The 27,767-nt window shown below is 44.4% G+C and overlaps 1 long non-coding RNA gene across 1 annotated transcript; it reads left to right on the plus strand.

Annotated features, from left to right (window-relative positions):
- The first annotated feature begins 78 nt into the window (after nt 1–78).
- LOC309530235 lies at nt 79–27,674 on the plus strand. Its single transcript, XR_014218711.1, has 3 exons — nt 79–152; nt 25,077–25,440; nt 25,783–27,674. It is a non-coding gene; the product is annotated as an uncharacterized lncRNA (long non-coding RNA).
- Nucleotides 27,675–27,767: the final 93 nt, after the last annotated feature.

A 27,767-nucleotide genomic window follows, 5' to 3' on the forward strand; every position in this document is an offset into this window, starting at 1 on the left:
AAAATACTGTTATTTTTCGTTCTGAAATTGTTTTACCTGTAATTAGAGTACTTATTTATACTTTTTTCTCTGTGTAGGCGAACCAACAGATACTGGAATGAATGAATGAATACTAATAAGAACTTCCAAGTCCAGTCCAGCTATATCATAAGGTGAGAGGAAACTCTTGTTTTAGGAGGCAGATGTGCAGAATTCAATAGCCAGCTTTATGGAGATTATGGCACCATCTCTGAAAGATGTTGTGCCCTAAAGACAAAGGTTTGGACTTCTCCCCAGTCCTAACATTCCCTGATCCTACAAATAATTTCTGTGGTGTCTGGCCAGTTCATTTTTGTGATGAGCAAAACACTTTCTGGCCCAGTATTTCACACAACCTAGCAAGAAACACAGACATAGTCACACGTATGCATGCAATTATTGGGAACCACAGGCCACTTGTTCAAAAAATATCCAAGTGGTGAACAAAATATGCAAATACTTAACAAGCACATTTTAAAAATAATTTAAAAATACCTCCATGTAGCAGGGCCTGGCCTGCCAGAAGCAAAACAAGTGCTTTTTTCTGGGGGTATGCTGGGGTACACATACCCCTAAACTTTTTGTGAATCTAAGTTTGGCCTCATTGAGGGGCAGTATTTCAATATGAATAAATGAGGCATCTGATCAAGACCTGCATTTTAAAATGAGCTTAAAAAATATATTTGTAAATGTTTGTATCTCTCATGTCAGGCAGAAACTAGCTGGCTGGGTGCTTTGGCAGATGTTTATCTTCCTAAACAGGGCCCCTCTGATCTATAGCAGTGCCTCAGGGTTGTAAAAGGAAATTACAGGCTGGGAGCAAAAGGTCACACTGACCATACAAATTACAGAATACAATCAAGCTGCAAAAACCCAAATTAAGAGTTGATAAATAGTAAGTTTTATTGTTTAACAGAAGACTCGAGCCATATTTTCATAAGGTTAAAGGGCAAGAGCTAATAGAAACAGCAGCTGACTAGGAAAAGGAGTTGTAAACTAAAGAGGCTGCTTTCGAAACTGTTTTTATTAAAGTTGCTTTTTTACTTTGAAAAGGCCTTTCCTTCTAAAAATCTATCTATGTTATGTATGAAATATATTGGCTTAAATGTAATTATGCAAAGGATTTAGAAAGTAAGAAATGTTAGATTCTTATGTTAGATTCTTATTTCATTGATGGTGTGTGAGAAGGTGAACCCAAGATCTCTGTTTAAGATAAAAATTAAAACCATTAGCCATCTGTTTTGGAGTGAATAGGGCAATAGGGCAATAGGGCAAAGATAATCTGATAATTAAGGTCCCTGGTCGAGGCAAATGTAAGATATATGGCTACTTGTCTGCCATTTATGGATAGAAGGAAATATAGCTCTTTGTCTCCCATAAAAGGTAATAGGAAATGGGTGTATCTTTTATTATTGGTTCTAGCAAACAGCCAATAGGAATTTCAACCAGGCTGATTGGACAGAGGCAGCCAAAGGAGGAGCAAGGGGGCTGGGCTGAGGGAATATAAGCGCTGGCCATCAGGGCTGGAGGGGGCAGAGCTTTGGTAACCATATGCCACTGTGTCTCTCATTTATTTGTCTGACAAATAAATTATTATTTAAATTTCTCTATTGCTGCGTTGAATATTTTATTCCAGCTAAGCGTTAATCACAAGCAGGGTGCTACATAGGAAAATAAGAATACGCCTAAATATTTTTTTTAGAAGAAAAGCACCGGGCAAAACCAATAATGGGGACAGCACATCCTCATTGGGCCTCTGAAACAGGAATCAGAAAATGTCTCTCTGCTGACTAAGGACTTGAATACTGTACATCTAGACATCTCAGCTGTTACAGAGAAACGGAGCTGCGTGTACTCAATGCACTGATGACATTGAGCCTCCAATCCTCCAATCAATTCCCAGCAGTTCAGTGCAGATCCGAAGCAACACTGGGGACAATATGGTGTCCTGCGACGCCCCATAGCCAAGGAGCTGAAAGGCAGTCACCTAATGCTACTCTCTGGAAACACTCCCTTAAGCAGGAGCACTTTGGCCCAGTTTTCCCAGCTCCCAGAGGGCTCCAGGAGGATGCAGTGGTCAAACATCATGGAGAGATTGAGCAGAAGCAACACGGTTGTCCTTCCCTTGCCCCTCTCTTGATAAAGCTCCTTCCTTGGGGCCCTGATCGGCACAGGCTTCCTTGGGTGGGATGACACTGCAGATGCGATGCACACATGACTGTGTGCAAAAAGGTAGGACAAAGTAATCTTATCCAGTACCCAGGAGTCTTTGTGTCTGTATGTTTCCAGCAGATACTCATCACGAGCTGTTTTAAAAGCTCTAACGATCTGTTGGTGGGGGGAGATTAAATGCAAGCACCTCCCAGGGGACTGGTGTTACCAGAAGCTTATGGCAAAGACCATTTGGTAAACGTATTAATTGTATACATTGCATAATCTTTGGCTGCAGGGTCACAGCACTGTTTTCATCACAGCCCAAACCTTAGACCAGGGATAGGAATCCTGCGGGCAACTAGATATTGCCGGACCAGCACTCTCTCTCTCATCTCTGGCCATTGATAGATCTAACAGCATCTGGAGGGCTGCCAAAAGTGCATATAAGGCATCACAGATAGAAGTATTGCACAGTGAAATCTCAGTTTCTATCAGTTTGTTAAAAAATAAAATAATTTTAGATATTGCTCTTGATCCTGAAGGTGCATATGCAGGAAAAGCCACCTAAAAAGCCATGCAAATTTACCTAGCGCTCTTCTCTGTTTCCTTTTCTCCTTCCTTTTCCAAAAGACCAGTGATCTTTTTTTAAAGTCATTTTAAAAAATAAAACACATCAACGTTTTCAGATGTTGGAAAGTGACAGATTAAAACGGGGGGGGGCAGGGGAAGAGAAGGCGGAGGCTGCGCTTTAAGCCAGCATTTGCCTGGCTAAAGCTTCTGCGTTGCTAAGCAACCTCTCTCCTCCACCCATTCCCCCCCCCCCGCCTGGTTGCCATAGTGCTGTCTGCCAGAACTATCAAATTACAAAGAGAGGGCATTACTCATTAAAAATTAGAGCTAGAGAGGCAAATAAACATTTCGAAGCATTTTCATGTGCCTCCTTTCGCCTTCAGCTGGAATAATGTGGGCTACGCTGTGTACTGTTCTATTCTGCCTTTCAATAGCGCAGCAATTTTCTTTCCCCTTTTTAAAAAAATAACCCACTATGTTATACCTTTATTCAGCCTTATCTTATCTTAAGTAAACAGGTTTACTTAAATGTTACATCCCAGTGAGCTCACTGGACTTTTCTCCCAGTCGTTCAGATTGCAACTGGATCCTAAGCATGTTTTCTCAGAAGTAAGTTGCGACGAGTTTAGTGTGACCCCAAGACTGCATTCCCTGCGAGTGAGCACCACTCAAGGCAGTGGGACTTACTTTTGAGTAGATCTCTGTAGGGTTGCACCTATACTCTCCTGAAAGAGTGTGCAGCACTACAGTCCTAAGACTGCACCCTAGCTGATAGACTTCAGTCCTGTGTACATCTACCCAGAAGTAAGTCCCACTGAACTTGCACACTGCTGGCTGATGGACATTCAACCTGATGGGGTTGCTTGGCAACCAAAGAGATCATGGAGGCGTGGCCAAAGAGGTTGTGATGGGATGTGCAGGCTGAGTGCAATCCGTGCTCCCATAGGTGCTGCTCTCTGAGTTGTCATCTGAACCTTCCTCTGCACCACCCTGCTTTTCGTAATACTATTTTGAATTTGCCAAAGTGTTTTATGCTCTTTTCACTCTCTCAACACCCTGTAAAATGGACCACAATGCAATGTGAGCACAACAACAAAAGGAACACTACCAGCACCTTAAGGACAAACAAATTTATTATGCTTAAGCTCCCCCCCCCTTTTTTTGGCTAAAGTCCATCAGATGCATCGTTCTTGCTTGTTCATGCTTGTTCAATAAGGCATTTGCCCATGTTTGAAGTGCAACTTGTCTATTGCTTCGTTTCAGCTGTAAGCTGACTAAGCTGGCTACCCCTTGGATTGAAAGGGTTCCAGAGTACCCAAGACGATACAGTGAGCCTGTGCAGAGAAACATTAGGTCTACACATCCTCCGGTGGGCTTGCTTAAATAAAAATAAAAGAAGTATAAAGACAAGGAAGCTCTTGCCAATTGGCTTAGTGAGAATGAAAATGTGCAAGTGATATTCTAGCCACTCAAAGTGTGATGCAGCCTAAGGGTTTGAACTATTAGCACTACCGACTCCTTGCAAACCACAGCATCCTCTCCAGGAGCTTATTTCCCTGTAGACATGTATAGGATTGTGCTGTTAATTTGGAGAGATAATCATAAATATAAATAGCTATAACCTAAAAAATGTTTGTTAACAGTTATCATAATAGGAATGTTTATTATTATTTTATTGATTTTAAAAAATGTGTTAGCTGCTTTTTATACTTTATTATTATTATTTTATTCTGTGCCTAGTTTTTACCATTTTTAGCTGCTGTGGGCATCTTTTGGCGGAAAGCTGGGATATCCATTTCACAAACAAACAAACAAATCAGCAAATCAATATCAAAAACTACTTTGCTTCCTAGAAGCCTGTAACAAGCTAAAGCACATCTCAAGTTTTGTTTGTTTGTTAGAATAAGTCCGCTCCCATCCAATCTGTATGTATCGTGCTTGATATGACGAAGCGTTTGATGTTGATAAGCTGGTATGATAGGATAAACTTGGGAAATAGAGCTATCAAGAGTCTCTGCAGGGAAAGCTATCATTCTGGCTGCGATTAAAACCCAACAGAGGTCCTAGGGAGAAGTTTTGAGAGACAGGACAGGAATAGAAAGAGGTATCAGGACTTTGCGAGGCTGGGAGACGAGAACCCAGCAGCTAGGCAGCTGCAAAGAGACAGTGGATTGAGAGGAAGCTGAGGTAAGGGTGGAGGGATGAGGAAGAAGTAGCTGAGAGACTGGTCCATTAAAATGAGTGGGTCACTGCTTCACCATCCTCAGCCTAGTCTCAGCCAGCCAGATACCCACCAACCACAACCTTCCTAATTCCCCCTCCTCCAATGTTGTTGAAATATACTCAGAGTCGAGAGTGGATTTCATGCTCTTTATTCAGCTCATAGTGGTAAGAAGGGAATGGAAGTCCCCTCAAAGTATCTGCTTTATATACATTATTTACACAATGGGCTACACGTGATTGGCTAATTCCGGAATTCTCCTGTAGGCCAATCAGGTTGTGGATTCACTTCCATCTGGAGTCGGATTGGGTGGCTCCTGCAGACCAATCATACTGCTGCATTGTTCTAGGACCAATCAGACTGCTGCATTTTGGATCCTATTCAACTCAGTACATAACAGTTGTCCTGGTGGAGGAGGACAAAACTAGAATCAGTTGGCTCTTCCTGACTTTGACACCACCTACTGTTGGTGGGACGAGGGTGGCGCTGTGGGTTAAAGCCTCAGCGCCTAGGGCTTGCCGATCGAAAGGTCGGCGGTTCGAATCCCCGCGGCGGGGTGCGCTCCCGCTGCTCGGTCCCAGCGCCTGCCAACCTAGCAGTTCGAAAGCACCCCCGGGTGCAAGTAGATAAATAGGTACCGCTTACCAGCGGGAAGGTAAACGGCGTTCCGTGTGCTGCGCTGGCTCGCCAGATGCAGCTTTGTCACGCTGGCCACGTGACCCGGAAGTGTCCCCGGACAGCGCTGGCCCCCAGCCAATAGATGTGAGATGGGCGCACAAACCCCAGAGTCTGTCAAGACTGGCCCGTTCGGGCAGGGGTACCTTTACCTTTACCTTTTACTGTTGGTGGTGGCCCAAAACATTTTGGCCCATGAGAACCACAAATGGGTGCTCCTCCTTCAAAGGGAAGCAGGGGCAAGTGAAGATCTACATCAGGAACAAGGGAGAAATAATTATCTACACTGGGAACAAGGGTGAGAGGAGACCAGCAGCGCCTCCTAGTCTCTAAGAGGCTGCTGTAGAAGTGGGATTTGGGTGGCTGCTGAGGAGGCAGATCTGACCTCCAAGGAATGCACCACAGCAGCAGCAAGGGATCTTGCCACCTGAGGCAGTTGCCTCACCTTGCCTCGTGGGTGGGCCAGCCCTGCTTCCTCCCTACCAGTCCCACAGAGCACCAGCCACAACTGCCCTGAGGTGATTGTTTTGTTTCAGTGACCCTGAACAGCTCAATAGCGCCAGCAAATTGGGCCACCTCACTGCTCACCTTTAACTCTCGACCATTTGCAAACAAGACTTGCGGTGGAATTTTCCCGTGAGCTAAAGAAAGCACCTGTCCGTTCTGCCTCCTGGGACCTCAGCGGGATTGCTGAAGGCACTTCAAAAATTCTAGAAACGAGGCATTGTTGGGGGGGGGGAGCTGCCATTTTAAAATATACGGTCTGACGCTTTTAGGTGCAGTAATAATTCACCAAGCATGGCTGCTTATTGTCCAGCATAGATTTCATTGACGCTCGAGAGAGGAGGGACCGACACAGACTACCCCCCTGTTTTCTAGGTTTATGTTTCATCAGGCTCTGTTACACAATTGGATATCAGTTTTCCTAAGTGAATGAAGGTTGACCGTCTGCAGTGCTTGGTGGATTTTTGCCCAGTGTCCTCATTTACCCTTTAATCAATCTCTGCACATCAGCCTATTTGAAGGAGTACCTAAGGTCTGGGCTGCTGGCCAATTTACTAAGCATTACCCTGAGTCTTGCGTCTCTTGGCTAGCCTCTGCTTTCTTTCCCTTTTGTCCTTGATAAGTGCTGCCTTTGCCTTCCCAGTGTAAGAATAGGCATGTCTAGAGTCCATGAGTCCCATATGCCCAAGATATAGTCTGTTTCCTTGGGATCAAATCTATCTGGAACCCTTCCTTAGCAGGCGATATTTTTTTGACCAGCTTCGGCTATGCAGATGACACTATTTAAGAGGCAACGTTCCCCAGCTTTAGGGAACAATCCTATAGCAAGGGGAGGAGGGATGAGTGGGGTAGGATCCAGTGGGTCTCTGGCTGAGCCAGCATATCTCCCCTATTGTCCCAGCTGGCTGGGCAGAGCTTGGTGGATCTTAAACCAGCATAAGCATTGATTGAGGGGTATTATGGGAGCAAGGTAGGGGCACGTCCAGAGAGGGGGAAGCTTAGGCCAGATACTAAATTCATTCAACTCAATTACATGACCTGATAAGCCGTTGTAAATTTAGCTAGCAGATAGGGTGGTATGACTCAACTGCTATTTTAAAGGCATGTTTTCTCTCTGTTCAGGCTTAGGGTGTTTCAACAAGCGTAGTCCCCACTCCTGAATGAAGACTGGATCTGTTGTAACTTTACACCAGCACAATATTCACTTCCCTGGAAGAATCCTGGAACTGTAGTTTGTTATGAGCGCTGACAATATCCTGTGAGGGTCAAACTAAGGTTCCCAGAATTCTTGGGGTGGGGTGGGTGCTTTAAATGCGTACACAGCCCAAGTCTAGTTTGATCCTAACAGAGGCCCAAACGTATGTGCGTTGTCTCTTTTTTCAGGTTGTGAAGTCTTTTCTGCAGATCAGTTACATTTGATATGAGACGTTAGTGTTGTATTCTGTATAAGGTTGGGGAAGAAGAGAGGGGGAGAGGAGGGGTGGGGTGGTGAAACATATTCTTTTATATAGTGTACATGTGGGGTTTTGTGTCAGCGTCAACTGGCTAGGTTCTCTTTTTATTCACTTATTACATTTCCTTAGTAGTGAGAGGGATTGGAGAGCTCTAGGGTATGCTTGGTTGTCTGTAACTGGCTGCGGTGAGATTTGTTTGCATGGGGGGGGTGTTGGGTCAACGAAGCCATCTTGATTTTTCATGCTGTCAGTGGGTTCTTGCCGTCTTGTTGGGCTGTGATTTGATAAAGGGGAGCTATAGTGGAGTGAAGGTGTCCTATTATATTTGTCCCCATGTCAGTTTCAGTCTGTTGGTCAGCTTTTCTAGTAAGGCTGTTCCCCATACCATTTGGTACCAGTGGTCCATGTTCACTCCTGACAAGGCGGCCTAAACCACTGAGCCTCTTGGGCTTGCTGATCAGAAGGTCAGCGGTTCGAATCCCTGTGACGGCGTGAGCTCCCGTTGCTCTGTCCCATCTCCTGCCAACCTAGCAGTTCGAAAGCACACCCGTGCAAGTAGATAAATAGGTACCGCTGCAGCGGAAACATAAATGGCGTTTCTGTGTACTCTGGTTTCTGTTACAGTGTTCCATTGCACCAGAAGCGGTTTAGTCATGCTGGCCACATGACCCGGAAAGCTATCTGAGGACAAACGCCGGCTCCCTCAACTTGAAAGTGAGATGAGCACCACACCCCATAGTCGCCTTTGACTGGACTTAACCATCCAGGGGTCCTTTCCCTTTTACCTTTTACCTTACAGCTGACAGGTCTCTCCGGTGTCTGGCTATGGTGCTTCTGGCTGCTGAGAATAGGTCGGTGATGAGCTCTTTATAGTGTGAGTGGGCATTATTATCTTGGGAAATGTTCAGTAGGGCCAGTTCTGGGGTGACTTCTAATACCTGTTTACCATATTTTTGCGTGTATAAGATGCCCCCATGTCTAAGACACCCCCTACTTTTGGGGACCCCGAATTTAGAAAATGGGCATATACACTATGCATGTATTAGACGCCCCTAGAATTGTAACTTATTTTAAAGTTAAAAAAACCTAGTCTTACACATGGAAAAGTATGGTAGTTATTTTGCATATTAGGACTGCTGTCCAAAAGGGTTGGATTTTGAGGCATTTCCACCTCATGTGGAGATATGTACCTGCAGAGTTGCAGCCTCTCCAGCATTTTGGTGAGGTTTCTGGGTATATCAGCGCCAGTTTCTGTGGTGTTAGGTACCATCTGTAAGTGAGTTTCAGAGTGAGTTATTTTCTTTAGGCTGAGATGGATTTAAAGGGAGGTTTAGACCACATTCTAGTCCATTGGGTAGGGTTTATTTCATAGCCTATACAGTGGTACCTCTGGCTATGAACTTAATTCATTCCGGAGGTCCGTTCTTAACCTGAAACCGTTCTTAACCTGAGGTACCACTTTAGCTAATGGGGCCTCCCACTGCCGCTGCGCTGCCAGTGCACAATTTCTATTCTCATCCTGGGGCAAAGTTCTTATCCCGAGGTACTAACCTGAGTCTGTAACCCAAAGTGTTTGTAATCCAAGGTGTTTGTAACCCGAGGTACCACTGTATTGTACTCACATTTTTTTATTATTATGTAGAGGGGGTTTGTGGGATTTTTGAGCAGTATTTTGTATATTGTGGATACCATCCCCTTGCTATCAACCCACTTGTTAAAAAGAATAGAACTTATTGTGGTTTGGAAAGTGACATGGAAATGCAATGAAAAGCGTGACACGAACAAATGACTAAAGGAGACACATAAACATTCAGGATGAATGCTCATTGCTATATAGCCACCCTGTAAACAAACCAGAACGAATGCTCAGTAAAGACTGGGTACAATCTAACCTTCATGCAAGCCAATCAGGATGAATGATCAATAAATACGTTGTGGCCTAAAAGCAGCAATACTTAAGGAACTGATAAAGCACTGGCTAGGGGCTTTTCCTTAATAGAAAGTTTGAGAACTCTTGCCTTCGTGTTTGGACAGGAAATATGTAGAGACAAGCGTCAGCATTTTGAACCCCTGCAGTTGGCAAAGCATGAGCCTATTAAGGTCCTTTCCTAGCTGCGCATTACAAGTGCATTTTGAACTCATTGCATCACACTCCCTTCACTCCATTCACAAGCAGTTTCCGTTGCCATATGGAGATGCTATTTGATATCAATTGTTGATCCATCTGTCCCACAGAGATCAAGGCTTCTTTTGTTTATCTGCATTTTCCTGCTTTACAGTTGATTGTGCCATCTTGAGAAATGAAACTGCACTGATCTATGTCCCTGTGATCCACCCATCTAAATAAGTGTCTTTATGTTAATATAGTTTCAAGGCAGCATGTGTGAGTATGTGTGTGTATAGTGTTAAATCCGCATGGAAGAAAACTTGCTTTTATTACTTTGTTTTGTGATGTATTTCCTGGGGAGAGAAATAATAGCATTCTCAAAACCACAAGAACAAATGGGGATAATTGGAGCATATATATAGCAACTAATGTGGTAATAGATGCTTTCACGTAGCTACAAAAAAACATGCTAGCTGTGACTGTAATAGTTATAATGCAGAAATACTGAAATTGGTGGTGAATGACTGAAAAAGGGAGATCATTCAAAAATTCTGAAAATCTCAGCTTTCTTTTTTCCCTTCTTTTTACGTCCTCATACAGAGAAGAACACTTTCAGGGCCAGTCCTACTGTTAGACAGAGTGAGGAGGCTTTCTCAGGCAGCAAATGCTGGAGAGCAGGGAGCAACAACAAGGTGCTGGAGGACAGACCATTGTGCTGTACCGCACAACTTGTTGTGCGTCTCCTAAAGTAGACTGCTGCCCTCAGGTACAGTGAAGGATACCTCTCCTTTGCCAGTGTTGAAGTAATATTTGACTGCTCATCCAGTCTGCTTCTTTACATGGAATGTGGGGAGGGAGCCTGTTTTTCCTTCATCTCAGTCAGCAAAATGTCTTGGGCCAGCCTGCGAAGATGGCATTACATTCTATGTCAGTGCTTGTCTGGTAATAAGAAGGGCTGAAGTGTACCTCGAAAAATTAAGCCATGAGGTTGAATGACATCATCACTCTATGCCCAGGAAACCCATGTAAGGCTCCTCCTCTACTGGTATAAAGACAGGGAGATCATCTAGAGGAGAAGTGATGGTCCTAGAAGTATTATTACAATCTCTGGGGAAGTTCATTTCCATTCCTCAGTCCTGAGCAAAGGGGAGTTTTGGACTACAGTCTGGCAAGTGAAGGTTCAAATTTCCACTGGGCCACGAAGCTCACAGAGTGACCTTGAGCCAGTCACTGTCTCCTACCTTATTCTACCTCGCAGGTTTGTTGTGAAGATAAAATGAGCGAAAGGGGAGAATAATATACAACAGGTGAGCTCCCTGGAGGAAAGGTGAATTTTACATGTACGCCCAGCCACCCTACAATGAGGTTTTGTGTTGTTGTTGTTTTACAGTCGAGAGGTATATAAAGTTTATGAAATAAAGAAAACAACTAATAATAACTGAGTAACTGAGCCATCCTTTTCTTTAAGAGTTGCCAGCTTTCATCCTTCCTTTAATTTAACTGGATAATTAAATACATAAGTAAAAGTATATACCGTCCCTCATCCAAGGATCACAGGGCAGTTGACAGCATAAACCACTTAATCACCAAAAAAACAACAACACTCTAAGAGGTTTATATATTCCTTTAAAATAGCAGTAAAATTCAATGTTTAAAAACAAGTTGACACACAGGTATCTTTCCTTTTTTTAAACCTAAGAGCAAAGTGTGACTCCAATTTTAATTTTGGGAAATGCTGCCCTAAATTCTTGACACGAACTCGAAAGATGTATTCCCCCAAGTTGACCGTGAGTCTGATTTTTCACTTGGCTTGAAGCATGCCAGAGGATAAGGGCACAGAGGGCAAGGCTTTTACATTCTGTTTGCCTCGGTCAATAACATTCAGCATCCAGATTCCTCTCGTTGATGCTTTTAAGATTACTGAGATATCTACCTTTGTCCTCAGCAGTGCAGATCAAAACAGAAAAATAAGGTACAGAAAAGAAAAGAAAAAGTGTTGATGTTTAAGTGATACATCCCTTTATTTCATCTCAGATTGTTTTCTTCTTTGTTTAAGTCCTTCTCAGCTTGTATATTTGCATTCTGTGTTTTAGTGCCAAAGGCTGAGAGTGAATTGCCTGAAATTGCCATTAATCCATTTAATGGAATTAGCATGGATCTTCTAGACCTTTGGGGAATTCTTGGGTAGAACAGAATATCCACTAGGAGAAAAAGCTCCTGCTGACCACAGAAAACGACTTGCAATTCCACCATTATATGTATGTTCCTAGATATGTAAAAATATGTATGTAAAAATATGTAAATATGTAAAAATATGTAAAAAATGTAAAAATAGATAGTTAAAGCTATGGCTTTCCCAGTAGTCATGTATGGAAGTGAGAGCTGGACCATAAAGAAGGCTGATCGCCAAAGAATTGATGCTTTTGAATTATGGTGCTGGAGGAGACTCTTGAGAGTCCCATGGACTGCAAGAAGAACAAACCTATCCATTCTTAAGGAAATCAGCCCTGAGTGCTCACTGGAAGGACAGATCCTGAAGCTGAGGCTCCAATACTTTGGCCACCTCATGAGAAGAGAAGACTCCCTGGAAAAGACCCTGATGTTGGGAAAGATGGAGGGCACAAGGAGAAGGGGACGACAGAGGACGAGATGGTTGGATAGTGTTCTTGAAGCTACCAGCATGAGTTTGACCAAACTGCGGGAGGCAGCGGAAGACAGGAGTGCCTGGCGTGCTCTGGTCCATGGGGTCACGAAGAGTCAGACATGACTAAACGACTAAACAGCAACAACAGATATGTACCTAAAACTCCATGTGGGTTCCCAGAGGACATTTGGACTTGATCCACAAATGTTCCAAACCTATATTATCCATCCTGGTTGCTACTGGAAATTCTTCCCCCCTGCAGTCCAAGGATTGTGTAAGAGCAACCTATTTTTGACTTATTTTCCAAGCTGCCATAGCAAATTGCCCCCTGCACCCAATCCAAGGCATTCTGTCTCATTTCATGCTGCTACCTCACCTTAGAATATCTCGATTCATATATCAAATCTGTTAGGTTCACAATCCCTGAATGTATACCGGGCCCTGGCTTCGTTCCAACATCCTTTTGCATTTCTGTAATTCAAACTGAGCTTAATTATGAGTTAATTTATATTTTCTCTGCCTGTGCAGTTTTTATGACTTGCTTTGTGTACAGGAAGTGCTGAGGCTTAGCTAGCGCACAAACTGTAGTGGTGCAGAATGCAGGACGATCCAGCATTTTTGTTTCCAAACTGAGGGCTTAGTCCAGTGGGCACTGAGGTCAACAGGAAACATTTCATTTCTGTCAACAAAGGCTGGATCATTCAAGAATGCCGACAATTGCTATCGGTGATGAGGACATTTTGGTGTCTTAAGATCTAAGAGCAGGGTGGTGCTTGGGTGAATGTGTGGCTCGGTTCCAGACTCACACATACAAGAGACTTGCTGAGAAAAACAAACTCAGATCAGAGACAGATAGGTAGCCGTGTTGGTCTGCCATAGTCAAAATAAAAAAATTCCTTCCAGTAGCACCTTAAAGACCAACTAAGTTAGTTCTTGGTATGAGCTTTCGTGTGCATGCACACTTCTTCAGATACACTGAAACAGAAGTTGCCAGATCCTTCTATATAGTGAGAAGGTGGGGAGGGGTATTACTCAGAAGGGTGGTGGGAATGGGAGATTGGCAGATAGCTGAGATGAGCCTGTTGACGACTCTAAACGACTACAATAGGTCTTACAGGAAAAGGCAAGGGGTGAGAAGGTGAGAAATGGCTTAGTCATGTATAATGAGATAAGAATCCAATGTCTTTGTTCAGACCAGGTCTCTCCATGGTTTTAAGTTTGGTAATGAGTTGCAATTCAGATCAGAGAGTTTAACTCAGGGGGACCCGACATGGTGCCCTCCAGAAGCTGTGGACTACAACTCCCATAATCCCATGCTGGCAGAGGCCAATGGGAGTCTGGCAATATCCCAGAGGCATCCTGTTGGCTTCCCCTTGGTTTAATTGCACTTGTTTAATACTTTGAATCCCTGTGTTAGTGTTACAGTTAAATAATTTTAGATTTACTAGACTTGCAGGTCACAACACTTTGGAGGGTAATAGTCTGGCTCCAGATTTTTGTCAGAGATGGTTTTAGGATAGCAGAACCGGTTCGGCCGCACAAGGTACCATGTCACAGGGGGCACCTCAACCATGCTGTTGAGGTGTGCGTGGGGGCGAATTTTAGTGTCGCACAAGACGCTGCTGAAATTTGAGACCCCAAGTCCGCCACTGTTTTTGTTGGTTTCCAGATTGCACCTGTGCCTCCCCCACTTTTTTTTAAAGCCCTGGTGGCTTAGTCATGCTGGCCACATGACCCGGAAGCTGTACGCCAGCTCCCTCGGCCAGTAAAGTGAGATCAGCGTCGCAACCTCACAGTTGTCCGCGACTGGACCTAATGGTCAGGGGTCCCTTTACCTTTACCTTACTCTTTAATAAGGGATGTGGATGATGCTGTGGTCTAAACCACAGAACCTAGGGCTTGCCGATCAGAAGGTCAGTGATTCGAATCCCCATGATGGGCTGAGCTCCCGTTGTTTGGTCCCAGCTCCTGCCAATCTAGCAGTTTAAAAGCACGTCAAGTGCAAGTAGATAAATAAGTTACGCTCCGGCGGGAAGGTAAACGGCGTTTCCATGTGCTGCTCTGGTTCGCCAGAAGCGGCTTAGTCATGCCGGCCACATGACCCAGAAGCTGTCTGCAGACAAACACCGGCTCCCTCGTCCACTAAAGCGAGATGAGCGCCGCAACCCCAGAGTCGTCCGCGACTGGACTTAACGGTCAGGGGTCCCTTTCCCTTTACTCTTTAAATAAATGAATAATGTCCATGTATGCAAAATTCAAATTACAGCCATGTCACCTTTCTTTCTTTTTTAAATGAATTTACGTTCTGATTGCTTAAATGCTGGCTTCAAAGTGAAGGAAGGGTATGGACAGTTCTCACTGTTTGTGGTCTTCTCTCACTTCCTGTTAAAAGTGGAACTTCAGAGACACCTTTGCCTATTGAGATCAAGCAAGTTCCTTCGCTGTATTCCTTTTGGTACCTGCTAACAACATTCTTGGTTGGATCAGCCTACCCAGATGCTGAGAAATGCTGATGCGAATTTTAGTCTGTTTCAGTATTTTAACTTCTTTTTTTAAAAAAAGTTTTTATTAAGGGTTTTTTGTGTTACAAAGCAAACAGATAAGCAGGAAAAGGTACATCTATTGTCTCCACTTTAAATTCATGGTCTTTTTCACAGTTTGTTTATGTCTGGTGAGAGACACTTTCATCATAGACATCTTGCAGTTGGCGGAAAGGAAACGGGGGTGGGGTGGAGATGGAGATATTGTTCTTTCCTTCTGTTGCCTACTATTGGTGTAGGCATAGGGTTGCCATTTATCCTCTTTTTCAAGGGCATGTCTTCTTTTTCACAGGTAAAAGTTTGGTATTTTAACTTCTTGTATGTGTTGTGATTTTTTTCCTTGTTTTATGGTTTTATCTTTTTGTAAATTGCTTTGAGGTTGTTGTTTTTAATAACCAAGCGGTGTATAAATTTTATGAAATGAAAATAATTAAATGGGATCCTTGAGTCACACACTGACTGGGCAGCTTGCCCTTAGGGCTACAACTGCACACGGATTGAACAAGAAGCGGTAGAGCATCTGACCTGTACGTGAGGTTTTAATCTATACATGCCAGGCTATAGAACTGGCATAGGAGGAGGCACCCCACTATTAACGTGGCAGACTCTCAAGGACAAATGGTACCTGCCTCGCCCCAGGGACATTTCCCGGTTGTGCTACAGTGCTCTGTGCTTAAATCTGTTACTTTAAAAGTTACAGCATATCCCTCATTTTGAAAAGGCCACAGGAGAAGATGAAAATTAAAAGAGCTCTCAGTCCTACGGATTCTTTATAATGTAAGAATCACAGAACCGTAGAGTTGGAAAGGACCCAGAGGGCATTGTATTCCAACAGTCTGCAATGCAGGAATCCCAGCTAAGGTCTCCTGCAAGGTCTGTACCGAAGGGGTGACATTTTTGCAGTTTCACTGCATTTCGTTGCAGATTCCCCGTCACAGTTCGGCTGTTTGATTGTGTTGCATGCCTAGATCTTACTTCAGAACACATGTGTAAGCCTTGGTAGCTCAGACTTGGTCTTATTTGGCACATCATGCTACTGTTCACATGTCTCCGTGGTGGTTGCCGTCTCTGCTTTGTTATTTATTATTAGTATTCTTAATTAAATTTATATACGCCTGCTTCATCTGGAAATCACAGGACTGTGCTTGAGAAATGCATTCCTGGCACAAAGTGGATTATAATTGTTCCAGCAGAATGCACTTTAGATTGACAAATAGTGTAGGGCAGGGAGGGCATGGGGATGCTAAAAGGTAAAGGAGCCCTGGATAGTCATCTCGCTTCTGGTCAAGGTGAGCTGGCGTTTGTCCGCAGACAGCTTTCCAAGCCAGCTTCTAAACCACTTCTGGTGCAACAGAACACCATGATAAGTGCCAGAGCACAAAGAAATGGCGTTTACCTTCCCGCTGCAGTGGTACCTATTTATCTACTTGCACGGGCATGCTATCGAACTGCAGGTTGGCAGGAGCTGGGACAGAGCAATGGGAGCTCACCCCATTGCGTGGATTTGAACCGCTGGCTTTCAGATTGGCAAGCCCAAGAGGCTCAGTGGTTTAGACCACAGCGCCACCTGCTCGCACCCACTGTACGCATGGATGATGTCATGTGTACAGTGCTCCCCCCCCCCATAAAGATGCCTGCATCCAGCAGTGAATGTGTGTTATCAGGCAGTGCGTACACATCCTAAGTCGGCAGCCCTGTAGGCACTTCCTTTGGGGTAAACTCCACTGGACTCAGTAGGATTTTCTTCCAAATGAACAATTCAAACGGGACTGAGCTGCTGCATGAGAAAGGAAGCCCACAAGACAGTTTTCTTGTACAGATGAAGGAAAAGATGGCTGTTTAGGAGATGATGTTACTTTTCTTTTTCTTTTTGGATAATCTCCTGAGAAGGGACAAAGAGGAAGACTGGGGAGAGGAGCTTAAGGAAGAAACTGAATGTAGGGGAAGTTGACAGGAGATAGCCAGTAAGCTGATTAGAAAAAAAAGGGGCAGAGTTGAGAGTCAAGAGTGGGAGCTTAAAGGAGAGGAAGTTGGCAAGCCTGCCAGACTTTCTCCGGAGACATTTAATAAGAAGTAGATGTGGGCAGAGCAATTTAAGGACTGAGCTGCAGTTGTATTTGGAACACACAAATGTTTGATTGTGAAGTACCACAGATCCAAGTTCTAGCAGCTCACTAGAATCCAGGGCGGAGTGTGTTTATTCAGAGCTCAGATCCTGCGTTTCATTCATTCTCTAGCTGTGTGCCATACACATGGAGACAGAAAGAGACACACATGTTTACCACATGAGTTGGAAAGGTGTGATTGCTCTTTCCTCCTTCCTACAAAGGCAGCAGCTTGACAAACGTTTTTGTTAAGAGCACTGTGTGCCACAATACAGTTTGCTCTTTATAACATCGGGGAGAACATTATTTTTCCCCCAGAACACTTCTTGCTGGGCTCATTTAAATCTTTATGTCAGAGAGACACGATTAAGCTGAAGAAGAGGGCAAACTTTCTAGGAGCTCGGAATGACTCATTTCCGAAAGCTTCGTCATCACCGACATGAATTTGTGCCGTGGAAAATTATAGGCAATCATCTTTATATCTTTATTCCTGCTTGCTTTGTTGTTGCTGTTGTTCTTGCCAAGATAAAGGGTGACAAAACTGGCTCACGCTGGTGTTTAAAGCCCTAAGCGACGTAGGTAGCAAATATCTAAAAGACCACTTCCAACCCTTTCAGGTGTTAAAATTGGCAGAGAGAGGCCCATTTGCTAGTGAGCGGTGATGGCTACAAACTTAGACAGTTTTAAAAGAGGAAATGCGTGAAATTCGTGGATGATCAGGCTATCCAGGACTACCAGCTATGATGGCCCTGTTCTGCCTCTGCTCTCAGAGCCGTATGCTTCTGAATACCAGCTGCTGAGAATCGCTGGCGGCAAAAATGCTGTTGCATTCAGGTCCTTTTGTGTGGGCTTCCCTGGGCATCCACATGGCTACTGTGAGACCAGGAAGCTCGAATAGATCCGGCGGGCTGTTCTTATGCTTTTAGTTCTAGCATCTCAGAAGTGCAGGGAAATGTGGTGGTGGTGGTGGTGGTGACTTCCTCTGAGGCAACCCATAAATTGTGGGACATCCAGTGGCGTAGCGTGGGGGTGCAGGGGGGCCGGCCGCACCGGGCGCAACATCTGGGGGTTAGGGTTAGGGGGCACAAATCCACGGGTTAGGGGGCGCAAATCCACGGGTTAGGGGGCGCAAATCCACGGGTTAGGGGGCGCAAATTACTTGCCTTGCCCCGGGTGCTGACAACTCACGCTACGCCACTGGGGACATCTCCTATGCCTGGTGTCTTCATAGAATCATAGAGTTGAAAGGGACCCTGCGGATCATCAGGGAATATGCAGCTGTCTCATATGGGGATCGAACCTGCAACCTTGGTGTTATCAGCACCATGCTCTAACCATCTCAACTATGATGATGATGATGATTTATTTATACCCTGCTCATCTAGCTGGGTTTGCTGGGCGGCTCCCAACAGAATATTAAACACACAATAAAACGTGATATAGCTTCTTCCTTCTGCCAAAGGTGCGCCTCTTTACCCCGGCCTTTGACAGATATCACTGTGGGACGCACCTTTCCTGCTTCGTTTAACCTCCACTCCTCCTGTCTGGGAAAGGCTTTGCTTGTTTTTAAAATGTATACTTGTTTTACTTGATTTTAATTGTACGATTATATGGTTATGGCACCCACCCTAGGACATCATGATGAAAGGCAAGTGAGAAGTAACTAGATAAGATGCACGCAACACAGAGACCTGGAAAACAGGGAGTGACTGGACCAAGCAGTGCTGATTCCAGGTTTGGGGATATACCGGTATATTGGGAGGTGTCCTTGGCCAAGATGCTTTGTGTCTTGTGTCCCCCACTTCCTTGTTTCTCGCACTGCTGCCCATTCAATTTCCCTCTTTCCAAAGGCAGGGTGCTGCTCTGGCTCCTCACAGTGGTCACTGCTTGCATACCCTCCAACATTTATCTGATGAGAATAGAGACATCCTATTCCAAGATGATGATGATTTTACTATTTATACCTTGCCCATCTGACCGGGTTGCCCCAGCTACTCTGGACGGCTTCCAATATATATATGAAAACATAATAAAACATTAAACCGGTGCTTTTTTCTGAGGTTACTTAAGGTAGCAGTACCAGCACCATTTTTGCTTAAAAAAAGAAGAAGCATTGCATTGGACATTAAAAAAAACCCCTTCCCTATACAGGGCTGCCTTCAGATGGCTTGGGGGTCAGCTAACTCCATACCCTCCAATATTTCTCCAATGAAAATAAGGGAAAGTGGGAAATTCCGGGATCAAATCAGAAACCGGCTTCTGTAAATCTGGGACTGTCCCTGAAAATAGGGACAGTTGGAGGGTCTCTGCCTGCATGCTCAGAGAGGACTGCTGAACAGGCATCGACTGCAAGCAGGAGGAGCAACAACAGTAGGACCAGGATTTGCTGGGAGTTGGCAGTGGCTCTTGCAATGCTGAGAGGGTTTCCACATCATGCAGGCAATTCCCAAGCCTTGTGCTCAGGCACGCTGCCACAGGAGAACTGCTAATGTGCTGCGAGAAACTCATTAATAGCTACAGGGTTTTGTGAGCCCCAGTGCCCACCCACAAAGAAGGCTGTTCACAAAGGAGGCCTAGCGCTCCGGCCTTGTTCCTTTTTTTGCGGCCTCTGTGGTGGAGAGGGAGCGACGCTGCTGTGATTTGTGCATCAGATGTGACTGGAAGATTCAATCAGAGACGCAGCAAGATTACTTGCCCTCAGAAGGAGGCTGCCTGTTGCATCTCTGTGTGAGTGCTTGCCCAGGGCTCTGCCCTCCTTCCAACAACTTGTGCACAGAAACATCTCTGCCGGGAGCAGTTCTTCCTCTCGCACCTGCAGAAATGAACCACATGGGCCTACGATTTTTCAGCAGAAAGAAAGTTATCCAGAGAATGGGAAACACTGATTTATGCACCGTGCTTCACTGAGGTCCGGACCCTCCAAGTGTCCCTAGTTTCCAGGGACTTCCCTGATTTAGAAAAGCCATCCCGGTTTCTGATTTGATCCCGGAATGTCCCACTTTTCCTTAGAATGTCCCTATTTTAATCAGAGAAATGTTGGAGGGTATGGAGTCTGTCTGAAGGCAATCCTGTATAGATAGGTTTTTTTAACTGTTTAATGTTTTATCATGTTTTTATATATGTTGGAAGCTGCCCAGAGTGGCTGGGGCAACCCAGTAAGATGTGTGGTGTATAAATAGTAAAATAATCATTATGGAATGGGACATTTTCAGTGGAGAAATGTTTCAGGGTATGTGAGGCCTAGGGACCAAAAACAAACACCTGGGTTCTGCAAGCGTAAAATTGTAGGGCAGCTTGCTAAGTCTGGAGCCCATAGCTCCCATCGTTGGGACTGGCTTCCAAGGATGGCCGTCTTTTGTCCTCTGAAGAGGAATTTTAGGCCCCATCCCAATGTAATCCCAGACCCTCCAAGTGTCCCTATTTTCCAGGGACAGTCCTGGTTTCTGATTTGGTCCTGGAATGTCCCGGTTTTCCTTAGGATGTCCCTATTTTCATTGGAGAAATGTTGGGTGGTATGTAATCCAGATTCATTAAAATACCGTATTTTTCGCTCCATAAGATGCACCTGGCCATAAGACGCACCTAGTTTTTTAGAGGAGGAAAACAAGAAAAAAAATATTCTGAACGAAACAGTGGATGTATGATTTTTGTGGTTCATGCTGTGGCCACAGACATGTGATTTGACGGTGAGTTTGGGGTAGCTCAATGCAAAAATCCTGAGAATCCATGTGGATCCGTGCTTTGTAACCATGTTTTTGCACCCAGGCAACAGTGGGTGCGTGATTATTTTGGTGCAGGCTGTAGCCATGGACATGCTATGTGATCTAATGGTGAATTTGGGGTGACCCAATGCAAAAATCCTGAGGATCCATGGGCTTTTACCTCACCACTCCCAGGCAGCCTCCTTTATCGCTAATGTCCCTTATCTCTCTCCCAACCCCACCAAACAGCTGCTTCCTTTCAGCACTCCCTCCCCTCATGTTTGCCTTAGTGTCTTTTCCTTAGCTGGAGCAGTTTTTCGCTCCTCCTTTTCTTCTAATTTCTCTCCTCATTGATTTAGTCTTCCTGTCTCCTCTCCTTGCAAGTTGCTGTCTTTACCTCCCCCCTCCCAGACAGCCTCCTTTATTGCTAGCGTCTCTTATCTTGCTTCCGATCGCTTCCGATCAGCGGCTTTGGTTCAACACCCACTTCCCTCTTTCAAAAAAAAGGCAGGATCTGCTTTTCGCCCCTGGGCAATTCGGCTCCAGGGACCACGCATTCGCTCTATAAGATGCACAGTCATTTCCCCTTACTTTTTAGGAAGAAAAAAGTGTGTCTTATGGAGCGAAAAATACGGTAAATGGGGAAGGTTTTCCATTGGCCTCAGTAGAATGCGGATTTGTATAATGTGCTGAAACTCCCTTTAGGGTTACATCCTTTGAACATACGAAGGTGCCTGATACTGAGTCAGATCATTGGGTCACCTAGCTCAGTATTGTCTACACTGACTGGCAGTAGCTCATCAGGGTTTTTGATGGAGGACATTCTCATCCCAGTTTCAGAATTATAGGCTGGCCTGGCAATGCCACCGTTTTGCCTTTTGGTAAAAGGCCTCCTTAGTTGCTCTGCTAAGGGGAGTAGAAGTGCAGTTTGAGTGACTTGTCATAATAAATAGCCATTAAAATGTTATCAGCAACATCTGTTCCACCCATTGGGAAATAGCTCATGCATTTAAAAAGATTTTTAGTGAGTCAAGAGCTGTGATAATGCAAAATAAGACTTTCCCCCTCATACATTTACTCTTCTCAGTCACGGATTTTTTATTTTCATTTCCCTGTCCTTCCATATACCAAGAGGCAGTCAGGCAGAAGAGGGAGTTACCAAGCCAGGGGCTCGGTCTGGATAAAATTAAATATTTTACACCTCAAGTTCAGTGGGGCAGATTTAAGTAAACGGGATTGTGCTCCTCATATTGTGCAATCAAAGTTCATGGCCAAAGGGGGGGGGGAGTGAAGATGAAATGTAGACATCCTGTTCCAGTTTCTAAATATAAACCTGAAAGTTCTCCCTTCCCCCTCAAAGGAGCTTATCACCTTGATCCCTATAGATATCTGCAGCTGAAACAACATAAAGAGCTACAGCAGAATGCACCGATAAAATGAGTTTTATCTTTCTTGACACACCTCTTATTCCCACAGCCCCATTATTAAAGGCCATTATCAAAATTCAGAAACTGTTACTAAGAACTATTTGAAAATAGAATAGTCTGGGGGGGGGGGTCTGGTAAAAATGAGTTGAAGAACTGCAGTTGGCATTAGCCATAGTTCTGCTGATTTGAAAAATCAACAACCCTTCCCACTGGGAATCTGGTGCAGGTCTAACACTCTATCCCATATGGCAAGATAACCGTGTTTTATTGGGGTGCTTCCTGAAGGGCAGAACTAGGTCTCTGGAACTGCAGATTCTGGCAAGTCTCCTCTGTCTTTGGTTTGTTGCATGACGGCGGGAAAAGGAGCAGGTCCCTTGCAGTTTGTGTCCACGCTAGAGAGGAAACATCACCTACAGCCTGGCTGTTTATCATGGAGTCTGATTGCTTGGGGCAGGAAGGCTGGTTTGATGCATGCAATTTTATTATTATTATTATTATTATTATTATTTATTTATACCCCACCCTCCCCAGCCAAGACCGGGCTCAGGGCAGCTAACAACCAATAATAAAAACAAGTTGATTAAAATACAATTTAAAAAGATCAAAATACAACATTAAAACATTAGGATGCAGCCTCTTCACAGGAGGAGAAAGGAAAAAGAAAGAGGGGGAGGGAATCAAACTGATTCTAAGCCAAAGGCCAGGTGGAACAACTCTGTCTTGCAGGCCCTGCGGAAAGATGTCAAGTCCCGCAGGGCCCTAGTCTCTTGTGAGCGTTCAACCAAGTCGGGGCCAGTACTGAAAAGGCCCTCGCCCTAGTTGAGACCAATCTAACCTCCAAAGTGTTGTTATTTATGGAACTTAAGGTCCACCACGGGGCATATCAGGAGAGGTGGTCCCGTAGGTACGAGGGTCCTAGGCCATATAGGGCTTTAAAGGTCAAAACCAGCACCTTAAACCTGACCCTGTACTCCACCGGGAGCCAGTGCAGTTGGTAAAGCACTGGATGAATGTGATCCCGCGGCAAGGACCCCGTAAGGAGCCTTGCTGCAGCATTCTGCACCCGCTGGAGTTTCTGGGACAGCTTCAAGGTAGAGCGATTTACAGTAGTCAAGGAAGGAAGGATATAAGCAAGGAACATTTCAGGAGATGGGCCATGAATGCTTCTCCAACCCAGGGAAAGAGAAAGGAAAGGTGTGGAGGGGGAGAAATCTCCTACATACATCTGATGAACAATATTATGAAGAAGTGGGGGTGGAATGGGAGGGGACAGAACAGGAATGAAATTCCAGCCTTTCTACCTGGAGAAGATGCTTGAAACTTGACCAAACAGCTACTCTGAAATGGAGAAACTGGGTCATTTTGGCAGGTAATCTGGATTCAGTATTATAGTACCAAGCTTTTCTCCAAACCATCATACAGGGATATTACATCCATCATGCAGGAGTATAAAGCAGTCATTTACATGTGGTAACTATATGTAGATGTTAGAAGATACAGAATTTCTGTCTTGTCTCATGGTGATCAGGAATGTTTCATGAAATTTGCTACTCATAATCAACCCTCCACTGACAAGCACAGTTCTGCTGAACAGAAAGGCAAATACAGTGGTACCTCGGGTTACATACGCTTCAGGTTACATACGCTTCAGGTTACAGACTCCACTAACCCAGAAATAGTGCCTCAGGTTAAGAACTTTGCTTCAGGATGAGAACAGAAATCGTGCTCCGGCAGCACGGCGGCAGCAGGAGGCCCCATTAGCTAAAGTGGTGCTTCAGGTTAAGCAGTTTCAGGTTAAGAACAGACCTGCGGAACGAATTAAGTACTTAACCCGAGGTACCACTGTAGAATAAAACAGAGCAGCCATGGGTATAGCTCGCATAGGCTAGAATCCACTTTGTGAGTCTTTAAGGAGACAGAAGATTTTCGTTCTTTTTTTCTGCAACAGACTAACGCGGCTACCCTTAGGAAATAATAGAACGGAGAGAGAGAACAAACCTTGAACGAATGAATATGAATTTTGCTTTTGATCATGTATGTTGTTTATTTCACAGTACAGGTATGTTATCAGTAGCGTAGGAAGGCAAGGGTGGGAGGGGCAAAAAAAGCTCTGCCCCAGGCGCTGGGAGTTGTAGACCCAAAACAGCTGGAGGGCCAAGTTTGGCCATGCCTGTTAACCCAAAAAACCCTCTGTAATAGTAATAGACTAGCAAGGTAGAAGCACAGAGCATGACCCAGCCAAAGTTATGTGCACATTAGTTACGTGCGAGCAAATAAATTACCAATTCATTAGCTTGTTTTCTAAATATTCTAGGGCAGCAAGATCCAACAGAATTCATTTTAGTCATAGGCAATGTATTTTCCCTCCCTTGCTAAGAGACTGTTGAAGGCAGCTTTCACGATGAAACGAGGGCAGGGTGGTTTTTCTGCCTGCAATGGGTTATTTAGAATGTAGCATGAGGCGCGCAGATGCAAATTATGCTATTGCTGAAACAGAAGCACAAATGAAACATTTGAAAACCGCCAGAGCGCTGGCTTTTTTGTGTTTTGTTTTAAACCAAGGTTGCTGGATGTGGCAGACATGTTGATGCTTTTCCACCAAGTGAAACACGCAAACACCCCCCCCCCACCTTTTCTTTGGCGCCTTCTGCCTCTTTGCTGAATGAAAGAGATGGAATTGAGAACGGGAACATTCTATTCTTGACAACCTATCCACATGGCCATTGTTTGAGCACTTAAATGCACTTAAAACACATGACTAGGGGGGAACAAACAAGCAGATAAGAGGTATATTAATTATTTAATCCACCGGGTGGGTTCCACCAGAAGAAACCGAGTCTGCGCCCGAAATGACTGGGGTGTGCGGTCACAATAATAAATGCTGCCGAGTGTTTACAAGGAATAAGGGGGACGTTGTAAAGTTACTCTCTGGCTGGCTTATTTCAACATCTTACAGAGTAGCGGAGACCAGCCATCATTCATCCGTCTTCCCCTCGGACCGAATCCATACTTGTTCATCTTACGTCAAAGGTGGAGAAACTTTCTCAGTGCCAAGAGGTGCATTTCCTTCTGGGCAACCACCCAAGGACCACATGTCAGGGGAGAATAGAGCCGAAACAAGAGTGGGTGGAACAATGGATAGACACGCACAGTCTCTTTTATCTTCCATCCAGGGATGCAAGGGAACGCAGGTGAGAAGCAGGGCGAGTGAGTTGTGCGCCCAGTGAGAATTATGTGGGTCAGACGGAGAAGCCTGGAGGGACACATTCAGCCTGTGAGGCTGGCGGTTCCTACTTTAGAACTGCATTGCTATCTGTTATGTACTGAGTTGAATAGGATCCAAACTGCAGCAGTCTGATTGGTCCTAGAACAATAGGATTCAGAATGCAGCAGTCTGATTGATCCTAGAACAATGCAGCAGTATGATTGGTTGGCAGGAACCACCCAATCCTGCTCCAGATAGAAGTGAATCCACAACCTGATTGGCTTACAGTAGAATTCCGGAATTAGCCAATCATGTGCAGCCCATTGTGTAAATCATGTATATAAAGCAGATACTGTGAGGGGACTTTCATTCATTCCTCCTCACCACTATGAGCTGAATAAAGAGCATGAAATCCCTTTGAGACTCTGAGTATATTTCACTATCTGAAGTCTTGGAGGTGGTGACTTAGCTGGGAGCAAAGAGAGCACAAGGAATGTACAGGAGAAAATCCAGTGCAACTGCAGCTTTGCAACGCTTGCCCGCCCCTCGCAAAGTTATTCATTTCTAACTCCCCTAATTTTTTGAGCAGCAAACACCAGGGTTAAGATGTATTGTCAAAGTTGAGCTTCAGGCAGCTGTCAGGGCAGAGCAATAGCTGTTAAGCCATCAGGTCAGAGCCAGGCAGCAAGCTGAAATGTCTGAATAAACCAACAGGCTTGGATGACTGGCATTACCCAGGCAAATTCTGATTTTGAACAGCCTGTCCTGTTGAGGCATGTCTGGATGAGTGGAGTCATTCTAATATTTGCGACTCCTTTACTGTGCAGGGAAGGAGGTTCTCTGCAGCTATGCAGAGAGCCATGGGCCTACGATAGTAGCATCAGAGGCTCAATACAGGTACATTTGAGCTAACTGAAGTCAGGGTCAAATGAGAAAACTTCACAACTACAGTTGAAAAATCAATGGTTTAATAACATCTGAGAACTCCTGACAATGAAATGCAGGGAATTCCCTCAACAGGCCTTAAGAGGAAGGCATGCAATTTTCCAGGCAATTTCATCCTCCTTGTGATCATACGCACTCACATGTCACTTGGGAAACTCAAGCCCGGTATATTTTAATATAAATAATAATTCTGTTACGTTAACAAACCTATATATCATCCTTGGTCCTGCTTCTTATCCCAATTTGCTTAATATGTGCTATTATTTGTTTAGAGTAGCTGTAGAGTTGCTTAATAAGTCTTCAGTGACTTCCATTTTCATTGGTACTGTTGTTGTTTTCATTTGCATTGTTCTGTGCATTTATTCCAAACACTGCATAAATGACTCTCCCCCCGCAAGAGAATATGTCTGTATTTTTTGCCCTGCTAAAGTGAGACAAGGGGCAGAAAGTAAGGCTATAAACATTGTATCTTAAAAAAGCTACAAGAATCATAATAATGCCACATAGTTCTGGACTTTCCTGAGCCTTCAGAGTCACAGAAAGAAGTTCTGGGTTTGTCCACATTTGAGCTTTATTTAGCTGTTAAACCACTCCCCACCACATTCGGATTAAACCAAAGTAGTCCACACCCACACATATTGAATTTGTATGAGAAGCACCTTTGGTTTTTCCCATTTTACATTTGTCCCTTTTGTATTTATCACCACCTTCAATTTTTTAAAATTCTGTTATACAGATTGATCAACTAGACAGATTAACTACCAACAGGGAACATGTGCAGATAGCTGTGTGCGCACCTGGTAGTTGTTTTTTAAATTTCCCCATCCAGGAAGTGCGCAAAAGCACACAGTCACACACCTGTAAATTCTGAGCACATACTTTGCATTTTCTGGTTTTGTGCAAATCTGAGGGACCAAAAGTATATATGCTCCTTTACAAGCACAAACTGTGTTTGTGTGCACACACACAAAAAATTAAAAACGTATTAAAACCAGTGTTTAAAAAAATCTAAAAGAAAATTCCGTTTTTTAGAAAACTGGATTAAAACATCCTACCCGCAGAAAAGGCTACAATTAATTAAAAGCCAAAGGCTTGATGAAAAAGAAATGTTTTTGCCTGGCACTTAAAGACATGTAATGATGGCACCAGGCGATTCTCCTTGGGGAGAGCATGCCACAAGCAGACCTCCCATCATGGAAGGGGAATATGATGAAGTGTCTCAGATGATGACTGCAGCATCTTGGTTAATTCATATAGGGGAAAACAGTCCTTGATGTATCGGGGTCATGAGCCACATAATACTGGATAGGTCAAAAATATCACTTTGAATTGGGCCCAGCAAATGACTGGTAGCCAGTGCAATCGGTCCAGGATTGGCATTATGTGCTCAGACCATCTTGCCCCAGCGACTTGCCCCAACCTGGCTGCCAAATTCTCTACCAGCTGCAGTTTCTGAACAGTCTTCAAAGGCAACCCCAAGTGTAATGCAGCTATGAA

Source organism: Podarcis vaucheri, assembly GCF_965113315.1.
Source record: "Podarcis vaucheri genome assembly, chromosome: 4".
Taxonomy (NCBI): Eukaryota; Metazoa; Chordata; class Lepidosauria; order Squamata; family Lacertidae; genus Podarcis; species Podarcis vaucheri.